Source organism: Pseudorca crassidens, chromosome 1 (genome assembly GCF_039906515.1).
Source record: "Pseudorca crassidens isolate mPseCra1 chromosome 1, mPseCra1.hap1, whole genome shotgun sequence".
Classification (NCBI taxonomy): Eukaryota; Metazoa; Chordata; class Mammalia; order Artiodactyla; family Delphinidae; genus Pseudorca; species Pseudorca crassidens.
The window spans coordinates 193,818,828-193,839,664 of record NC_090296.1 but is presented as its reverse complement, the minus strand read 5'-3'; the positions used below and the strand labels follow the sequence as shown (position 1 = coordinate 193,839,664).

Genomic DNA, 20,837 nt, shown 5'->3' with positions numbered 1-20,837 from the left:
TTCTCTTTTCCGTGGTTGACATTTGTCTCTAAATGATCCTCTCCTCATTTCTTTAGTTCTTTGTTTCCATTCCTTTCTTGGTCAGTTGGCATGTCTTCTTTCTTCTAATAGTTTTAGCTTTGGAATGTGGATAGTAGTGTTTCTGAAACTTCAGATATTTAAGAATGCAGTTCTTATTTTTCATCCATGAGTCGTGAATTATTGCATCACAACTGCACTTTTTAAACATTTTCATCTTAAAACTTTTGTAAGATGTTCCTCTATTTTCTGGCTGTTAGGACTCTGAGAGAGAAATGAAGGTAATATTATTTCTTCAAAAGTAACCTATTTGATTGTTTTACTGGATCCTGTCAGGATTTTTTCTTAAACTGAAAATTTTAAAAATTCACAGTGCTATCTGTGTCTCGGCAACTACCTCTTTTGATTAATTTTGTGTATAAGCATTTTTAATCCACTGACCAGGTTATTTTTAAATTTAAAAAATTGTGTAGTGTACCTTTGATTATTCGATGTGTTCCACAGAGTCTGCTTTTATTTTGAGAAGACAGTCTTCACTTCCTTTCTTCTGTCACTATACCTCTTACCCACCATCCCTGTCCCATGTAAACAACTTCACTTCTCTTTCTGAGTCTGCTTTTCTCTTTGTCCTTTTCCTCTGCTCTCTGGTATGGCTTCTCAAATTTGTCCTCTACATTCCTGAATTATTTTTCTCTTCGTGTCAATTCTGTTTTGCCCTGTCTAAAACAGTATATCTATTACATTTTTAGATGTTACAGTTTTTTCCTTCTTCCAGCCTGCTTCTTATCAACTCAGTTTATATCTTAGAAAGCATCTAAGTCACATTTTAAACCCCATCTTCCATTTCTTCATATTTTCTTGTATATTCTTGAGAACATGAAGCAAATGCTTTCTAAAGGTTTCTTCTGTTTCTTATAGTAAATGTTTTTCTGAAGTATGATTTTTCTCTGCATCTTAAGAATAATGTTCTATCCCTAAGTTAGAGAATCTTTTAATAAGATTTATAACTTGGGAGGCTTTTTTTACATATGTTAATTTATTTATTGCATGCAGTAGAACTGATGAGGTAGGTATTATTCTAATTCCTATTTTTTTAAACTGAACTATAGTTGATTTATAATATTGTGTTAGTTTCAGGTATATAGTAAAGTGATTCAGATATATATATATATATATCTTTTAAGATTCTTTTCCATTATAGGTTATTACAAGGTATTGAATATAGTTCCCTGTGCTGCACATTAAATCCTTGTTGTTTATCTATTTTATATATAGCGGTGTGTATCTGTCAATGCCATCCTCCTAATTTATCCTTCCTGGGGGGCTTGCTTTTTAATTTATATATCCCCAAATGAGGAGTCCTTTCTCTGGCCTTGTGCCCATCAGAAAGAATGCCCTAGAACCCCTAGTGGCTCCCACCAAGGGCTGAAAGATCCTGCTTCTTAGAGCGTCCACCAGATGAGAGACTGAGCCATTTAGCCCTTAAACAAATGTCTGATTTTTTTAAAAATTTGAATTGAAAAACAAATCTGGCAAAATACAGGTAACATAAATTTTACTAATTTGACTTTTTAAATACTGGACCTTAAAGCTATCTCTTGCTCCCATGTCTTGACCTCATGACTGTCAAAAAGTGTGTATATTCCTGAGTGGTCCTAATCAACCTGGACTTCCGCGGCTGCCAGGGATGGTGGGTGACATATGTCACCGGAAATCCAGAAATGGCCGGGCTCCTGGGGCTCTCCCCATATCTGCCACCCCCTTCACATTCCAGGGTGTGTGAGATGGCTGATTCCCTTTCTATCCCCTTCCATTCCCTCAGTGCGGCTTTATAAATGATACGATATGATATGATATGGAAATGATATGGTAATGATACGGTATAGTATGATATGATATAGTGTGGAATGATGTGATATGGTATGGTATGATAGGGTATGGTATAATATGGTAATGGTATGGTATGTTATGGTAATGATATAATATATGGTATAGTACGATATGCTGTGACATGCTGTGCTATGCTATGATGGTGGTATAATCTCAGGAGGCTGTAGAAGGACAGCAGTGCATAAGCAGTGGTGCAGCAGCACCCAAACCAGCTTCTGCTGCCTCAGGAAGCAGGTCCTTCCTGTGTGGGAGCAGCCCCCTGATTTTGTGGTTGGGGCAGGCTCTCCGTGCTCAGGTAAATAAAGACAGGCAGTGGGAGGAAGATCAAAACCGCTCTCATTTTTTTTCTCCCTAGACCTGCTCTGTTTCAGGGGTGAAAATTTACATCAGCTGCTGGTAATTTCTCCACGTGATGCCCTATTACTAATAACTTTTCCTCTCCCAACCTGACACGTTTCTAAAGCAGCTATCTGTTGCCATCAAAATGTGTGGCTGTCATTCTGTGTAGACGTGTGTACTTCCGTAAGAGTGTAAATAGTCTGGAAGAGGGAGAATCAGGCCTTGTTGACTTGCTCCTGTCCCACTGGGCTCATAACTGCGAGCTTCAGAAAATTCAAGATGAGCGTGAACTAGAGGTTGTAAAAAAAGGCTGTAGAGCCACACATAACTCTGGAACAGCTGGTTTTCACCCTTTTACCCCTTTCCTCTGCACCCCGCCCTCCAAGTAGATGAAGGCTTTTACTTTTGAGAATTGGTATCTTTGCTTCTTTGCTTTTAGAAGTAATGGTACTCTGTGTGTCCTGATGTTGAAAATTCAGTATGTTTTAAAGTTGCTTGGAGTCCGCTTGCCGGGTTCATTTGAAATGAGGCTTTACATCTTGCATTCCGCCTCCTTCCCTACTTCCCAATCCTATGTGTTAATTGCCCCTCTTCTTTTAAAGGTATACAGGGGGTTCTCCTCCATTTCGGCACTTCTGGTGTTCCCTGTTTGAAAATGGATGTATGGTGCTCCCCAGATTGACATTTTTTCAGTCCCTTCGTTCCCTGGTGCCTGTGTCATGTCTTTGGCTGCTCTGGTCTGGTGTAAGCTGCAGGGCACCATTGTCCAGGGGGAGGCAACCCAGAGAGAGGGCTTCAGAACACAGCCTTTAGTCCCTGCCAGGCTTCTGTGGGCACATTGACATGTGGACAGCAAAGCCAGGATGAACCTGCAAGACATGAAGAAATGTTCTGCTCTTTCCTTTGCTTTGTAGGGTGAGTGGACGGGGGGTCAGGAGTTAGGAAGAAATGGCGTGTGATTGGCCCAACTCTCACTTCAGAGGTGGTTGGAGATGGAATTTAACTTTCTGTTTCATATCACGCCATGGCCTGCTTGACAGGGCCTCTCTTCACCCAGCGCCGGGGTGTTTCTTTTAAGACTTCAGAGCTGACATTAGGCAGTCAGCAGACAATACTGTTTGCACCCGGTGGTTCCATTGCAATGTAAATCAAGGTGGCCTTAGCGCTGTCTGGACTTGTGTATTAATTCAGTGTGCCCTTCATAGACATAGTCCTTGAACCAGCAGGCATTAGGATGAAACAACAGAAAAAAAGCCTGACTGCCTGGGGAAGGAATAAAGTTGTTTTTTTTTTTTTTCAGGAGTTATAGAGAAGCACAAACATTTTGAAGGATTAGGTGCTCACAGAGGAAATATTGAGAGGTGAGGCTAGGACACAGCAGAAGGGATGTGACGAGAAGAAAAGGAAATAAATATATCTCCTCATCTGCCAGGAGAAGTTACTCTTTTTAGAGCCACTAGCAGAAGCTGCTCTGTGGTTTCAGGGTGCAATGGTTCTGCGACCTCTCATTTGGGTGCCGAAAAAGAGGCTCTTTAAAGAGCAATCGATGCTTTGAGTAAACTTTAGGGAAGTGTTCTTGCATCCTGGTATCTTGTTTCATGTCTCCTTTTGCCATTAAGAAGATGGTTATGGCTTTAGTATACTTATCTGTACTCAGTAAGACAGTTAGCTTATCCAGGGCAGTTAAATCTATCTTGTCTGTACTTTCAGATTTAAAAAACTTTATTTTGTTCCACGAAGTGCTAAGAATACATGCTGTAGATAATCAGTCAGTAATTTCTTGGGAACAGTCATATCCATGGGCATGTTATTTCTAAAGATAATTTTATAGGGCATAACCTGAGCTTCTGAAATTATTGAAGAATAATTTCCATTATCTTGTTAGTTACAGTTCTTGGTTCTAAAAACACTAGAATTCTCTAACACATAATTTTTAAACTGTGGTATTCCAAAAAACTAAGGTTGTAGGTTGTAAAGACCATTAATTTTGAAATTGATTAAAATCTCTCACGGGTTCCTGGAATCTTAGTTGGATTCAAGTGGTACCCTCACGTGCTGTCTCGGGAGGATATACTCAATATTCCATATATTCTTTTTGAGATTATACCTCATTATTTCCTTACTCTGTGGGATAGAATGTGTGATCCAAAATTTTGTGTCTGGCGTGTATTTTTTTATAGCATATGTGCTACTTTGTTATTTCAGGGGAACATCCGTATTTTACATGTTTATATTTGTCACCATAGCGTTACTCTTTGCACATTAAGTTTGTGGGCACATTTTTGTGTTTCCGATTTGGGAGTTTATCCAATACTCCCTGTTTATTTTGGGGCTGCAAAATACTCATGTTTTCCATGTCTGGGGAATTTTATTCATGAGATAGATTGAAGTTCGGTGAGGTCTGTGTCTTGTCTGTTTCTTTCACCACAAGTATCTGGAACCCCCAGTGTGTTAGGATTTGAGTCCTCTTGCCTTGTGTCCGTAGTGGTACTAGGTTTTTGAAGGTACATGTGACCATGTTGCATTGCGAGAGAGCCATTTCACGAGCTTCCCTTGGTAAAATACCAATGTTAGCAAAACCTGATTTATAATTGTGTGGTTGTGTGTGATTATATCAAATAAAATTTTGTAATTGGAGGATGGGTTAAAACTGGAGGGTTGAAAACTCATATCTGCAATCATTTCTTAAAGGGAGAACATACTGATACATTAACAAAGAATTTGAATAAGTAGACGGGAACTTTTATGATACTTGTACTCTTAGGAGAATTTTTTTCTAATAAAAAATTTAGAGATTAGTGATCATTTATCTCTGCAGTCCATCATAGAACTGCTACTTCTGTGGGGTTTTGAGAACTCTGAAAATTCACAGAGCATTGGAAACTTCATAGAAATGTAACTTTAGGTAAATAATGATTTAAAAAAATGCATGGCCAAAGCAAAGATTTAGTGTTCCTCATAGTTATGCTGGACTGCTGATGGAAGATCCTTTAAAACCAAGATGCATATTCTAAGCTAGAAGGTCGCCACATAAAAATTGATTGTGTAGTGTATTAACTACTCATGTTTGTGAGCTGTAGGCTGGTTTCTTAGTAAAGCTCTAGCAGTCTGAAAAAAGTGTAGATTTTACAGTATTTTGAACACTATAGGATTTCCTCCATTTTTCTCAAGAGTGGTGAGAATAAGACATGTATCACGTTTAAAAGATTGTTTTATATCATCTTTACTATAAAAACAATAAAGTAGAGGGCTGGTGTTTGGGGTAGTTTCAGATGTGGAACTTTCAGGGTTTTTTTAATAAATGTAATTAATTTTGTAAATGTAATCTAGAAATCTATGAATTTTATTCAGTGTAACAAATTCTTTAAAATGAAACTTATTTAAATTAATTAACAAGTTTAGAGGCAGGACTTCCAGATGGTGGAGTGAGGGTAGTGTCTACATGCCCCTGGATCTCTACATGCAAAAAAATGAGTTTAGACTCTTACCTGACACCGTACACATAAAATTAACTCGGCATGGGTCATAGCCTTAAGAGCTAAAACCATAAAGCTTCTAGAAGAAAACACAGAAAATTTTCGTGGCCTCGGATTAGGTAGAGTTCTTAGATACAACACCAGAAGTGTAATCAATAGAGGAAAAAATTGATAAATTATATTTTATCAAATTAAAAGCTTTTGTGCTTCCACATACACCGCTAAGAATATTAAAAAGATAACCCACAGATTGGAAGAAAATATTTGTAAATTGTATATCCAATAAAAGATTTGTATGCAGACTATATCAAGAGCTCTCACAAGAAGACAACTCAATTTAAAAATGGGCAGAAGATTTGAATAGACATTTCACCAAAGAAGATATACAGATGATAGAAATGGCCAATAAGCATATTAAAAAAATGTTTAACATCATTAGTCATTAGGGAAGTACAGATCAAAACCACAGTGAGGTCTCCACTTCACACCTTTTGTGATGGCTCTTCTAGTAGTTCCACCATGAGTGGGGCAGCTCCCTCCTGAAGCTCATGACAGTAGTCCTTGTTATGACCCAAGAAAGGTTTATTACACAAAGTGGGAAGTCCCGAGGTGGGGGAGGGGAGGATGGCTCTCCGGGAAAAATTCAGGAACAGAGAGAAAGAGAGGGAGAGAATAGTGAGTACACAAGAGTTTTGTAGATGCCTTATGAGTCCACAGGTAATCCTAAGACCTTGAAGCAATTTACATTTGAGGAATTATTACAAGAGTGACTAAAAATCAGTATCCCTTTGGCTCCAGGAGTTGTAATTTCTCATTTTTTCTTATTATGAAAGCCATGAGCTTTGCCATCCTGAGTCCTGTAACAATCCCTCATTCAAATTGCCATAATCAGTGGAGCCAGAGCTGACCTCCTATTGAAGAATGTCGGCGCTGGGAACAAAGTTAAGATCTTTCTTTCCTCATAGAAAGATGCACACAGTGATAGGGAATGTTGAGCCTGTGTTTTACAGTTGAAAATATGTAAACGTGTGACTGTTATACCACAGAGTATGATGAGACCCACTGTTATAGTTCAAAGGAAGGCACCAAGACATCTGTTTCCTACAAAGGGCGACCTGTAGTTAGCGAACCTTTAAAAAGGTCATATCGGGGACAGGGGAGGCAGCAGTCTTTGGCAGACAGCTTTCTTAAGGCATATAGAATAGTCTGTTTAGGGGGGAAGGTCCCTCATTTTCAGCAGGTCCCATTTTTTAATCCGCCTTCATCTGGGCTCCAGGTTTGAGAAAGGATGGCAGAATGGGCAGGTGTTATTAAGTGGGAAAGGGAATTCTCCTTGGGTTTGATAGATCTGTAGGTGAGTAGTGTTCGCTTTTATGGCTGGAATGAGGAGAAGAGGGACCCTTGTTATATTTTGGTAGGATATCATAAGACTTAAAAATCAAGAGTTCCAGGTAACTATGGCAGAGGGCAGAAGAGATTTATCTGGGAGACCACTGTCCATTTTGTAATATCATGAGGGTGTCTTTGAATAGGTCATATGCCTCTTGATTAGGGCTCTTTATTAGGACTGCTGCCTGTAGCCAATAGGAAGAATGGAATTCCCAGTGATGCCTGTTGTAAGACACATGACTACACTGAGTGAGTAGCGTGTACCCCGATCAGAGTGGATAATATCTGGGGACCCAAAGGGAACTAACAGAGTTTTGGTGAGACCTACAGTAGTGGTGTCAGCAGTAGCATACTGGGAAGGATAAACCCAAAGTAGGCCCACATAAGTATTAATCACTGTGAGGCCATAGTGACTTATGCCCACAAACTGGGGCAACAGCTCAATACAATCAATTTGCCAATGAATGAAGGGACATTGGCTCCTTTGGTGTAATCCTCATTGGCCACGATGCCAGGACAGAACAGGCCACAGAAATCGCATTGGGAGGCTAAAGTTTTGGTTACAGCCAGTGGCATTGGGATACCATGGTGTTTGAGACCATGTTTAAGAATCCAAGGTCCACAATGACTGGGCCCTTAGAGCCAAGGAAATGGGAGTGCTATATGAGTTTACTTAATAAATGTGAGCAAGTTGGTAGCTATGGCATTAAAGTGAGCCTTTTCCATGGGACCTTTAGAAAAATGAGCTGAGTCATGGGAGACTTTAATGTAGTATATTAAAGCAACAGTATATTCCCGGTGTGGAAGGCCCCATAGGGAACAATCCTGAATATGAAATCTAGTTTGTGCTTGTTGGTTAGCCCAAAGAGTGGACCCATTAGCTACCACCAAGGAGTCTGTAAAAATATGGACAATAAACATACATTTATTGAGGGACTCCTCCAGTGCCCATATGACTGACCTTGTGGCCCATCCTTTATCTACCATGTCTTGGCAGTGGGATGGAAAGAAGTAACTCTCCGGTGGATTCCCATGGGATGGTGGTGCTCTTGTCCATAAAATAAATGGATTCCCTTTCTCCTGGACTCAGGGGACCTTGCAAGTGGCCTGTGGGGCCAGGTGAGGGGCCATCTTTCTCGGGCAAGGAGACTCCAGAAAGCATGAGAATGAGTGTGTAGAGTTTCCACAGTAAAGAAGCCACCAGATGCCACTGGTGGCATTGTTAGCTGGGTGGCTTTTGGGGCGGCCTCCAGGGCCTGTCATTGGGGTGACCTCCATTCAGATTGACCTGATTTTCTTGTGATTGCCTGAATAGATCTTAATGAAATGAGTAGATGGGTTGTATGTTGCTTCCAGAATCTAAATAGGCAAGTAGATGTTGGGCTTGAGAGGCCGGGAAGTAGGGTTATTGACTGGAAATGGTTTGGAGCAGCCTTCTGGGGACCAAATGATGCCCCCAAATTAAACTGAGGTGGTAGAGTCTTGGATCTTTTGGGGTGCAGTGACCCAACTGTGGTTAGTCAAAATCTGGACCACAGTTTGAATGTCTTGTGCAGTAACTTCATGAGTTTCTGGCCTCGGTAGAATATTGGCAGTCAAAGGCCATAGCTGGTGTTTGAGAACAGAGCAAACCCATGAAGGTCCTGTCTGCATACATGGTGGGGACATATATATATATATATATATATATATATATATATATATATTTTTTTTTTTGGCTACACACTGCAGCATGTGGGACCTTACTTCCCCGACTAGGGATTGAACCTGTGCCCCTTGCAGTGGAATCGTGGAGTCTTAACCTCTGGACCACCAGGAAAGTCCCCCATGGTGGGGATATTGATGTAGCCCACAGGTAATTGAGTGAGGGTATATCGGGGCACCTCATAGATAGATGCAAATTGCGACTGTGAAGCTGGAGAAATGGGGACAGAATCAACTGTATTAGTGAGATCAATAACTCTGGGGATCTACCTCACGGAGGGTATCCTACCACCCCTCTACCCACTGATGATATTTATAAACTTTCTTGCCTAAGGAGTCTTACTCTCAATTGTCGGGATTTGAGGTTTCACCCTGGGGCTTCTCTTTAGTGCAGAATTAATTTGTGAATTTTCCTTTTTAGGGTTTAATAAGGCTGTGACATGTTGAAATGCTAGAGCATTAAGAAGGATTCATAGTCTCTGTCGATGACCTTTAAGAATGCATTAGGTTTTTGTTTTTTGGGTCTTTAGGAGGTGAGAAGAGGAAGCTGGTTAACATTTGAGTTTTAGCTCCTGGATGCCAAGGGCGAGTCCCTCTGTGCCCCTGAAGGTCAGGATCTTTATGGCAAAATCAGGGGCAGGAACAGCTGCAGGTGTACTTGGTGTTCTGAGTGTTCTAATTAACCATTTCCCGTCGGGCAATGAGCCTCAGCAGGCCACAGAGGGATAACTCTGCATCCCAGCTCACCTGGGGGCCCCCCACGGGCTCACTGGGGCAACGGTGGTGGTGGAATCAGTGAGCACCATCACAGTTGTGCTGGAACCGACAGACGCAGGTGGGAGATGTGACTTGGAGACTGCTGGCACTAGCCAGTGAACAGTGGAAGTGCAAGTGCTACGACTTTGAAAAAGAGTTTGAGGGGGACCTTTGAGATGGCAGAGGAGTAAGACGAGGAGATCACCTTCCTCCCCACAAATACATCAGAAATACATCTACATGTGGAACAGCTCCTACAGAGTATCTACTGAACGCTGGCAGAAGACCTCAGACTTCCCAAAAGGCAAGAAACTCCCCACGTACCTGGCTGTGTGGCTGAGAAGGTCTTGGTGCTCTGGCCGGGTGTCAGGCCTGAACCTCGGAGGTGGGAGAGCCAAGTTCAGGACATTGGACCACAAGAGACCTCCCAGCCCCATGTAATATCAATTGGCGAGAGCTCTCCTAGAGATCTCCGTCTCACCGCTAACACCCAGCTCCACTCGACGGCCAGCAAGCTCCAGTGCTGGACACCCCACGCCAAACAACTAGCAAGACAGGAACACAACCCCACCCATTGGCAGAGAGGCTGCCTAAAATCATAATAAGTTCACAGGCACCCCAAAACACACCACCAGACACGGTCCTGCCCACCAGAAAGACAAGATCCAGCCTCATCCACCAGAACACAGGCACCAGTCCTCTCCACCAGGAAACCTACACAAAGTGAACCAATCTTACCTACTGAGGGCAGACACCAAAAACAACAGGGACTATGAACCTGCAGCCTGCGAAAAGGAGATCCCAAACACAGTAAGTTAAGCAAAATGAGAAGACAGAGAAACACACAGCGGATGAAGGAGCAAGGTAAAAACCCATCAGACCAAACAAATGAAGAGGATATAGGCAGTCTACCTGAAAAAGAATTCAGAGTCATGATAGTAAAGATGATGCAAAATCTTGGAAATAGAATGGAGAAAATACAAGAAACGTTTAACAAGAACCTAGAAGAACTAAAGAGCAAACAAACAATGATGAACCACACAATGAATGAAATTAAAAATACTCTAGAAGGACTCAATAGCAGAATAACTGAGTCAGAAGGACGGATAAGTAACTTGGAATATAAAATAGTGGAAATAACTACCACAGATCAGAATAAAGAAAAATGAATGAAAAGAAGTGAGGACAGTCTCAGAGACCTCTGGGACAACATTAAACGCACCACCATTCGAATTGTAGGGGTCCCAGAAGAAGAATAGAAAAAGAAAAGGACTGAGAAAATATTTGAAGAGATTATAGTTGAAAAATTCCCTAATATGGGAAAGGAAATAGTCAAGTCCAGGAAGCGCAGAGAGTCCCATACAGGGTAAATCCAAGGAGAAACACGCCAAGACACATATTAATCAAACTATCAAAAATTAAATACAAAGAAAAAATATTAAAAGCAGCAAGGGAAAAACAACAACATACAAGGGAATCCCCATAAGGTTAACAGTTGATCTTTCAGCAGAAACTCTGCAAGCCAGAAGGGACTCAATGGACATATTTAAAGTGATGAAAGGGAAAAACCTACAACCAAGATTACTCTACCCAGCAAGGATCTCATTTAGATTTGATGGAGAAATTAAAACCTTTACAGACAAGCAAAACTAAGAGAATTCAGTACCACCAAACCAGCTTTACAACAAATGCTAAAGGAACTTCTCTAGGCAGGAAACACAAGAGAAGGAAAAGACCTGCAATAACAAACCTAAAACAATTAAGAAAATGGTAATAGGAACATATATATTGATAATTACCTTAAATGTAAATGGATTAAATGCTCCAACCAAAAGACATAGACTGGCTGAATGGATCCCCAAACAAGACCTGTATATATGCTGTCTACAAGAGACCCACTTCAGACCTAGGGACAAATACAGACTGAAAATGAGGGGATGGAAAAAGATATTCCAAGCAAATGGAAATCAAAAGAAAGCTGGAGTAGCAATTCTTCTATCAGACAAAATAGACTTTAAAATAAAGACTATTACAAGAGACAAAGAGGGACACTACATAATGATCAAGGGATCAATCCAAGAAGAAGGTATAACAATTGTAAATATTTATGCACCCAACATAGGAGCACCTCAGTACATAAGGCAAATGCTAACAGCCATAAAAGGGGAAATCGACAGTAACACAATCATAGTAGGGGACTTTAACACCCCACTTTCACCAATGCACAGATCATCCAAAGTGAAAATAAATAAGGAAACACAAGCTTTAAATGATACATTAAACAAGATGGACTTAATTGATATTTATGAGACATTCCATCCAGATTACAGTTTCTTCTCAAGTGCTCATGGAACATTCGCCAGGATAGATCATATCTTGGGTCACAAATCAAGCCTTGGTAAATTTAAGAAAATTGAAATCGTATCAAGAATCTTTTCCAACCACAATGCTATGAGACTAGATATCAATTACAGGAAATAATCTGTTAAAAATACAAACACATGGAGGCCAAACAATACAGTAGTAAATAACCAAGAGATCACTGAAGAAACCAAAGAGGAAATCAAAATATAGCTAGCAACAAATGACAATGGAGACAAGACGACCCAAAACCTATGGGATGCAGCAAAAGCAGTTCTAAGAGTGAAGTTTATAGCAATAAAATCCTACCTCAAGAAACAGGAAACATCTCGAATAAACAACCTAACCTTGCACCTAAAGCAATTAGAGAAAGAAGAACAAAAAAACCCCAAAGTTAGCAGAAGGAAAGAAATCATAAAAATCAGATCAGAAATAAATGAAAAAGAACCGAAGGAAACGATAGCAAAGATCAATAAAACTAAAAGCTGGTTCTTTGAGAAGATAAACAACATTGATAAACCATTAGCCAGACTCATCAAGAAAAAAAGGGAGAAGACTCAAAACAGAATTAGAAATGAAAAAGGAGAAGTAACAACTGACACTGCAGAAATACAAAGGATCATGAGTGCTACATTTAGCTTTTTAATTAATTAATTTATTTATTGGCTGTGTTGGGTCTTCGTTGCTGCGTGTGGGCTTTCTTTCGTTGCGGTGAGTGGGGGCTACTCTTCGAGCAGGAGCTACTCTTCATTGCGATGTGTGGCTTCTCATTGCAGTGTCTTCTCTTGTTGCGAAGCGTGGGCTCTAGACCTGTGGGCTTCAGTAGTTGCAGCTCACAGGCTCTAAAGCGCAGGCTCAGTAGTTGTGGCACATGGGCTTAGTTGCTCCAAGGCATATGGGATCTCCCTGGACCAGGGCTCGAACCCGTGTCCCCTGCATTGGCAGGCGGATTCTTAACCAGTGCACCACCAGGGAAGTCCCAAGCTTTCTTGAGGCCCCAGGAGGCCTTTTGGGGCCCGGAGTTAGGTCAGGTTGGTTAGGTGCTCTCTCCCTTAGAGCCTGAGCCTGGCTTGGTGTCCAGGAAGTACTTCATTGCTCTCCATATTTGCTGCCACTGAGGGAAGACTGATCTCCAGAGGGCTGAAGGAGCAAGTTGGTGGATTCAGTATATGGTTGCCAAACCGATTTTCCAGAGTGAGGCATAGAGATTTTTTCATCTTGAGCCAATTTTTAAAGCTATATTAAAGTATAATTTACATGTACTAAACTGCATACGTTTGAAGTATTACAAGTTAATAAGTTTTCACCTAGGTATGAACCTCGAAACCATCATCAGAGTTCTGATAATGCCTATATTTACCTCATGTCCTATTATTATCTCTTCTTGCCCTTCCCACCTCTCCAGGTAACCACTGATGTACTTTCCCTTAGAATAGATACGTTTGCATTTTCTTGAATTTATCTATTGGAATCATGAACTGTTTACTGGGTTTTTCTTCTGGTTTCCTTTGTTTCATAATTATTTGAGATTCATCAGTGATATAAACGAATAGCTCATCTCTTTACTTTTTGATGAGTAGCATTCTTATCTGGATGTACCACTGTTAGTTTACCCGTTCATCTTTTTATGGACATTTAGGTTATTTCTAGGTTTTCACTCTTGAAAAGCTGCTACAAAATATATATATATATATATATATATATATATACACACACACACACACATATATATATATCAACAATATTTAAACCTCTCTCACCTCCTCGCTTCCAAGATGACCAAGAAAAGAAGGAATAATGGTCATGCCGAAAAGGGCCGCGGCCACATGCAGCCTATTCACCGCACCAGCTGTGCCGGATGCGTGCCCAGGGATAAGGCCGTTAAGAAGTCCGTCATTTGGAACATCGTAGAGGCCGCAGCAGTCAGAGACATTTCCGAAGCGAGCGTTTTCGACGCCTGTGTGCTTCCCAAGCTGTATGTGAAGCTGCATGACTGTGTGAGTTGTGCCATTCACAGCAACGTAGTCAAGAGTCGTTCTCAGGAAGCCCGGAAGGACCGAACACCTCCACCCTGATTTAGGCCTGTGGGTGCCGCCCCATGACCTCCGCCACAGCCCATGTAAGGAGCTAAGTCCTTGAAGACTGAAGAAATACTGTCCCTGGGAAGACAATAAAGTGGAAATTATACTTTACAAAAAAAAAAAGGTAGGTACTGTCTACCTTTTTTTTTTTTAATTTTTCAGATCTTTTATCTGTTACGTAAAATTCACATTTTAAACCTGTGGATACAGGAATTACAATCACAGTTCCTTGGCACCGTGGTAGCATGACTGTGGTAGTGCTCCTAGATGAGGGAGTGGTATGTGAAGTTCACAAAGTACAAATTGACATTTCTGTAACATAAACGCCAACATTAGTAAAATGATTTTTAGATGAAAGTCAAAACAAAATGGAGCAACTTGTGTTACTGTCATGGAAGCCTGCCTACCAGAAGCCCAAATCAATGGCGATGACGAGTTTTGAGGGGCCAAGAATTTAAAGGGGGACTAAAAATCATGGTTTATTTGTTGAATGAAACCAGCCTTGGAATTTAAGAAAATCACATTTTAAAGTTTAAGCACAGTTATAAAAAACAGTCTTTGAAAATTTTCATTTTTGCTTATTCTCATTTTCAGCAATCATAAAAATGTGAATCCAATCCCATCAGTACAAGACAGTTCCAAGAATATAATTCATGTCTCAAATATTCCTATCAGAGCATTAAGGACCACCCATAAATCGGTATGTCAGTTCTAACTGAAAACCGAAAACTGGATTAGGGAGAAGACAAATCTAAAAGTAAAATAATGGTTTCACACTTTGGCAGTTTAGAAAATTAAATAATTTTAAACCTCAATGGAAGAATGTACCGCGAGGAAACAATCCTAACAGCAACGACAACAACAAATCAATATATTTTTTTTCACTTTTACAATTCAGTTTATTTGCTGTTTTACAACTTATATTTCCAAAGGCTTTACAATGTCATATTTTCTTGTTTTTTGATATAATGCTTTAATAGTTCAATCAAGAGAGATACCATATGATGCAATATTGAGCTCTTCCTTGAAGCTGGAACTCGGCAATTTGTTTCCTCTAGAGCTGCTGGGTATTGCCTAAACTTTATAACATCTGCCTCGAATCTCTGTTACTTTGCAGGGGAACTTGGTTTTTGAGCTCTCACAGTTACATTCCAGTGATTTGTGAGAGGCTCTCCCGGACTCCAGTCCCTCTGGCTTGGTCATAGTGTGTTTTCTTTGGAGGCTGTCGTTTCAGCTGGTAAACCACAGGGATGACGCGCTCATATTCACCACCAGCTTGTAATAACCTGTACTTATTTCTGGTGGGCCAGACCATCAGCTGGGGAGGGACAGAGCACCCAGGTGGCATCCTGATTATCCTTCCAGCCTTGCGGGACCTTCCTTTGGAAGATGTCAGAGGGCCCTGTGGACTCACTTCTTCAAGGAGGCATTCTGCCTCATCCATTTCATCTTCAACTTCCAACTCAAGAGTCTTCTGAATCCTCCGCCACCCCATCAGGACCATCAGCGACACCAGCTCCTGCCAGGTCAGTGTTCCACAGAACCAAGTCATTCGGAAGTCAGAGCTGAAAACGGACGCTGGGGAAGTGTGCTGAAGACCCCAGGGGATGGCGGGTGCTGCCATCTGGCTTCACTTTTTGGACCAATTCTCCCCGCCTCCAAGGGCAAAAGGATATGATGAGTTTTCTGAAAGGTTCTCACTATTCGAGACCGGCCTGACTTGAAGAGCAGATTCCAGTGCCAACAGTGACATAAATGTCTCTGTTTACCCACAGCCCTACAGATGCTGAATTAGTTTACACTGACCATCTCAACAGGTGTGCTGTGCCACCTCATCTGCTTCTCTCCTTTCTCCTGACATTGAACCTTGAACCTTCCCTCTGGAGTGCTGTTAACTAAGCCCTGTGAGCCCCTTCCTCCCTGACAGTGTCAGCTCTCAGTTCCGCTCCCTCTTTTCCTCCTGTATGAGTTCCTCTCCTAAGTGCAAGCCTTTCCCCAACTTCTGTTCTTGGCCATCTTTCCTCTCGAGATCCTGTGCACATCCACGATTTCAGCTGTCTTCCTCTGGAGAAAGCAGTGCGGTCAAACAGAAGGTAACTGTCAGGTCGGAGGTGAACGTTCTGGGTTGAAGCCCAGCTTCCCGACTTCCTCCTTGTCTGCCTGGGTCAGGTCTGGCATCCTCTGTGCCTCAACTTCCACATCATTAAAGTGGATTTGTACTCTCTAAAAAAAAAATAAAGTACTTTTAAAAAATTTTATTTTATTTTTGGCTATGTTGGGTCTTTGTTGCTGTGCGCAGGCTTTCTCTAGTTGCGGTGAGCGGGGGCTACTCTTCGTTGTGGTGTGCGGGCTTCTCATTGCGTGGCTTCTCTTGTTGCAGAGCACGGGCTCTGGGCATGCGGGCTTCAGTAGTTGTGGCACGTGGGCTCTAGAGCGCAGGCTCAGTAGTTGTGGCACGTGGGCTCTAGAGCGCGGACTCAGTAGTTGTGGTGCACGGGCTTAGTTGCTCCACAGCATGTGGTATCTTCCCAGACCAGGGCTTGAACCCGTGTCCCCTGCCTTGGCAGCAGATTTTTGACTACTGCACCACCAGGGAAGCCCCATAAATGAGTTTTTAGAAGTTGATTTTCCTGAACTTCACTGACCTTCATGGCTGTGGATTATTCTGAAATCCATAGAAGTCCTGGCAGCATTTCCTCTAAGCTCAGAACACAGTGGTGAGGTAATAACAACCGTACCTTTGCTACTTTTGCAACAGTACTCTGGAATTGAGCATAATAGGTGGAGGAGGTGGTAGGGGAATCACCTCTTCTGCCTTCTTAGTTTGCACAGTAAAGTGGAAAATCGCGGGCTCAAATCCAGGACAGTCTGACTAGAGCCCACTTCAACCACTGAACTCCAATAATTTGTTTACACGTCTTATTTAAGTCCGTGTAAGTCAGTTGAGAATCATGTAGTACCTTTGTCCTACTGGCGCAGCCCAGCACAGCGTAACGCCAGGTGAGGAGCTTAGCCACGCAGCCCAGCACCTTCCAGCATTCTCAGGACCAGGCGCTCGCTGCTGCCCTTGCTCTGGCTGCCGAGCAAAACACAGGCACCCCCTGCCTCCTACACGCTTCTCATCTTTCCCGTTGGAGGAGGTTGCCTGTAGATCCAGGCTGGGCCTTACAGGCTGCCCAGTTGGAGAGTCAGTTGTGGGTTGGGCCCCACCTCACCTCTTTCCTGCTGTCAGCTGGAGTAGGTAAACAGCAGATGGTCATCAGAGCAGCTAAAGCCTCAGTTTCCTTAACTGTTAAAGAGAAAATTTTTGATGGAGCTCATCCTCCAGTAGCTTCCTGAAAAAGGATGCATAAAGTGTTCCAGTGAAGGACCTTTTCCAGGACACTCAACGATGACAGTTGCCCAGTCCTGTAGTAGGTCCTGGGTGAGGAAGCCTTGACTCATGGGACATAACAGCATTGCCGGATGCCTGGTACATGTAAGAACCCTGACTGCATAAGAAGCACTCTGCTATGGGCACAGGATGTTACCTGGAATCAGAGAACTAAATGATCCTGACTTTTCTTGATTTTAACTGGTAAAAAGTCTAACTACTTTTTGTAACAGTACTCTGTACTAATGATGGTCAGCTATTTATTTTTATTTGTATTATTAATATTCACAACTTATTTCCTAATTAAATATTTAAAAGTTCTCGTGCTAATTCTGGTGTTAAAAACTTTTAAAATCTCTATAAATCTGGTTTTGAGACAATTGATAGTAATTGACTTTCTTTGTTAGAACCAATTGCTGAGTAATAAAATGCACTTTTCAAAACAAAACAAAATCAAGAGGTTTAAATCTCGGTGATAACACAGTTGTCTGTAGAAGCAACTCTATGCCAATAAAATGGACAACCTGGAAGAAATGGACAAATTCTTAGAAAAGCACAACTTTCCGAGACTGAACCAGGAAGAAATAGAAAATATAAACAGACCAGTTGAGACTGTGATTAACAGTCTGCCAACAAACAAAAGCCCAGGACCAGATGGCTTCACAGGCAAATTCTATCAAACATTTAGAGAAGAGCTAAAACCTATCCTTCTTAAACTCTTCCAAAATACAGCAGAGAGAGGAACACTCCCAAACTCATTCTACGTGGCCACCATCACCCTAATACCAAAACCAGACAAAGATATCACAAGGAAAGAAAACTACAGACCAATATCACTGATGAACATAGATGAAAAAATCCTCAACAAGATACTAGCACACAGAATCCAACAGCACATTAAAAGGATCATACACCATGATCAAGTGGGATTTATCCCAGGAATGCAAGGATTCTTCAATATATGCAAATCAATCAATGTGATACACCATATTAACAAATTGACGGAGAAAAACCATATGATCATCTCAATAGAATGCAGAAGAAGCTTTCGACAAAATTCAACACCCATTTATTATAAAAGCCCTCCAGAAAGTAGGCATAGAGGGAACTTACCTCAACATAATAAAGTCCATATGTGACAAACCCACAGCCAACATTGTTCTCAATGGTGAAAAACTGAAACCATTTCCTCTAAGATCAGGAACAAGACAAGGTTGCCCACTCTCACCACTATTATTCGACATAGTTTTGGAAGTTTCAGCCACAGCAGTCACAGATGAAAAAGAAACAAAAGGAAACCAACAGTGACAGGAGTAAAGCTGTCACTGTTTGCAGATGAGATGATAGTATATATAGAGAATCCTAAAAATGCTACCAGAAAACTACTAGAGCTAAACAATGAATTTGGCAGAGTAGCAGGATACAAAATTAATGCACAGAAATCTCTTGCATTCCTATACACTAATGATGAAAAATCTGAAAGAGAAATTAAGGAAACACTCCCATTTACCACTGCAACAAAAAGAATAAAATACCTAGGAATAAACCTACCTAAGGAGACAAAAGACCTGTATGCAGAAAACTATGAGACACTAATGAAAGAAATTAAAGACGATACAAACAGATGGAGAGATATACCATGTTCTTGGATTGGAAGAATCAATATTGTGAAAATGACTACACTACCCAAAGCAATCTACAGATTCACTGCAATCCCTATCAAACTACCAATGGCATTTTTCATAGAACTAGAGCAAAAATTTTCACAATTTGTATGGAAACACAAATGACCCCAAACAGCCAAAGCAATCTTGAGAAAGAAAAATGGAGCTGGAAGAATCAGGCTCCCAGATTTCAGACTATCCTACAAAGCTACAGTAAGCAAGACAGTATGGTACTGGCACAAAAACAGAAATATAGATCAATGGAACAGGCTAGAAAGCCCAGAGATAAAACAAATACTGTACACTAACACATATATATAGTATCTATAAAAAAAAAAAGGTTCTGAAGAACCTAGGGGCAGGAAAAGAATAAAGATGCAGATGTAGAGAATGGACTTGAGGATGCGGGGAGGGGGAAGGGTAAGCTGTGACAAAGCTAGAGAGAGGCATGGACATATATACACTACCAAACGTAAAATAGATAGCTAGTGGGAAGTAGTCGCATAGCACAGTGAAATCAGCTTGGTGCTTTGTGACCACCCAGAGGGGTTGGATAGGGAGGGTGGGAGCGAGGGAGACGCAAGAGGAATGAGATATGGGAACATATGTATAACTGATTCACTTTGTTATAAGGCAGAAATTAACACACCATTGTAAAGCAATTATACTCCAATAAAGATGTTAAAAAAAAAAAGAGTTTGACAGTTTCTTAGAAAGTTAAACATAAACTTGTCATATGACCCAGGAGTTCGACTCCTATGTATTTACCCAAGATCAATAAAAACAGGTTCACACAAATGACTTGTATGTCATTGTTTATACCAACATTATTTATAATATTCAAACAATGGAAACCATCCACATGTCCATCAACTGGTGAAAAGATAAACAAAACAGTATATCTGTACATGAAATACTGTTCAGCAATAAGAAGGATGAAATACGAATATAATATAATATGCTACAACACAGATGAACCTCAAAAACATTATGCTAAGTGGAAGAAGCCATACACAAAATAACATATGAAACAGACACAAGTAGATCAGTGGTTACCTAGGGTGGAAAGTGGGGTAGAAATTAGCTACAAGGAATCTTTTGGGGGTGATGGATACATTCTAAAGCCAGGATGTGGTGATGGTTGTGTAAATCTATACAGTTACTAAATATCGTTAAATTGTGATATTTAAATATCATTAACTGAGCTTTTTATGTTCAGGAAACTTTGTGAGAACATACATGTTTTCATCCACCGTGCTTTGCGCTATGTGTAAGCTTTATGTAGTGTGTGTGTCTGCCTGGGTGGAAGCTGACGCATGTAAATAATGCTGTACTGTTGGAATGTGCAGAGAAGTATTTCTGAAGAGCACCAAGTTTAAAAAGTCTTCTTAGGTAATCTACGTAGTTACCCACAACATTGAGAAATAGACAGATGTGCAAAGTTCCCCCTGAGTGGTGGGGGTGTGTGTGGGAGGTACAAACTATTGGGTATAAAATAGGCTACAAGGATGTGTTGTACAGCACAGGGAATAGAGCCAATATTTTGTAATAACTGTAAATGGAGTGTAACCTTTAAAACTTGAATAAAAAGTAAATTAAATAAATTAACAACAAAAAACCTCCAAAGTTCCCCTGTTAGCATTCAGATTTCCTGCACTTTTTTTCATGTTTTCTAAATAGTTCATCAGGTTTGAAATGCTGTTTATTTAAGATAGTGAATAATCACCCAGATGTGAGTATGTATGATGTGTAGGTGGTTGTATTAAGCTCCACAAAATCAAGGAGG

At 40.9% G+C, this 20,837-nt stretch overlaps 1 protein-coding gene and 1 pseudogene across 1 annotated transcript in view; both read left to right on the top strand.

The window, feature by feature from the left end:
- ST8SIA6 (ST8 alpha-N-acetyl-neuraminide alpha-2,8-sialyltransferase 6) overlaps nucleotides 1-20,837 on the top strand; it is a 135,860-nt gene that overhangs the window by 7,539 nt on the left and 107,484 nt on the right. The window lies entirely within an intron of this gene.
- LOC137206595 (small ribosomal subunit protein eS26 pseudogene) lies at nucleotides 13,709-14,105 on the top strand (annotated as a pseudogene).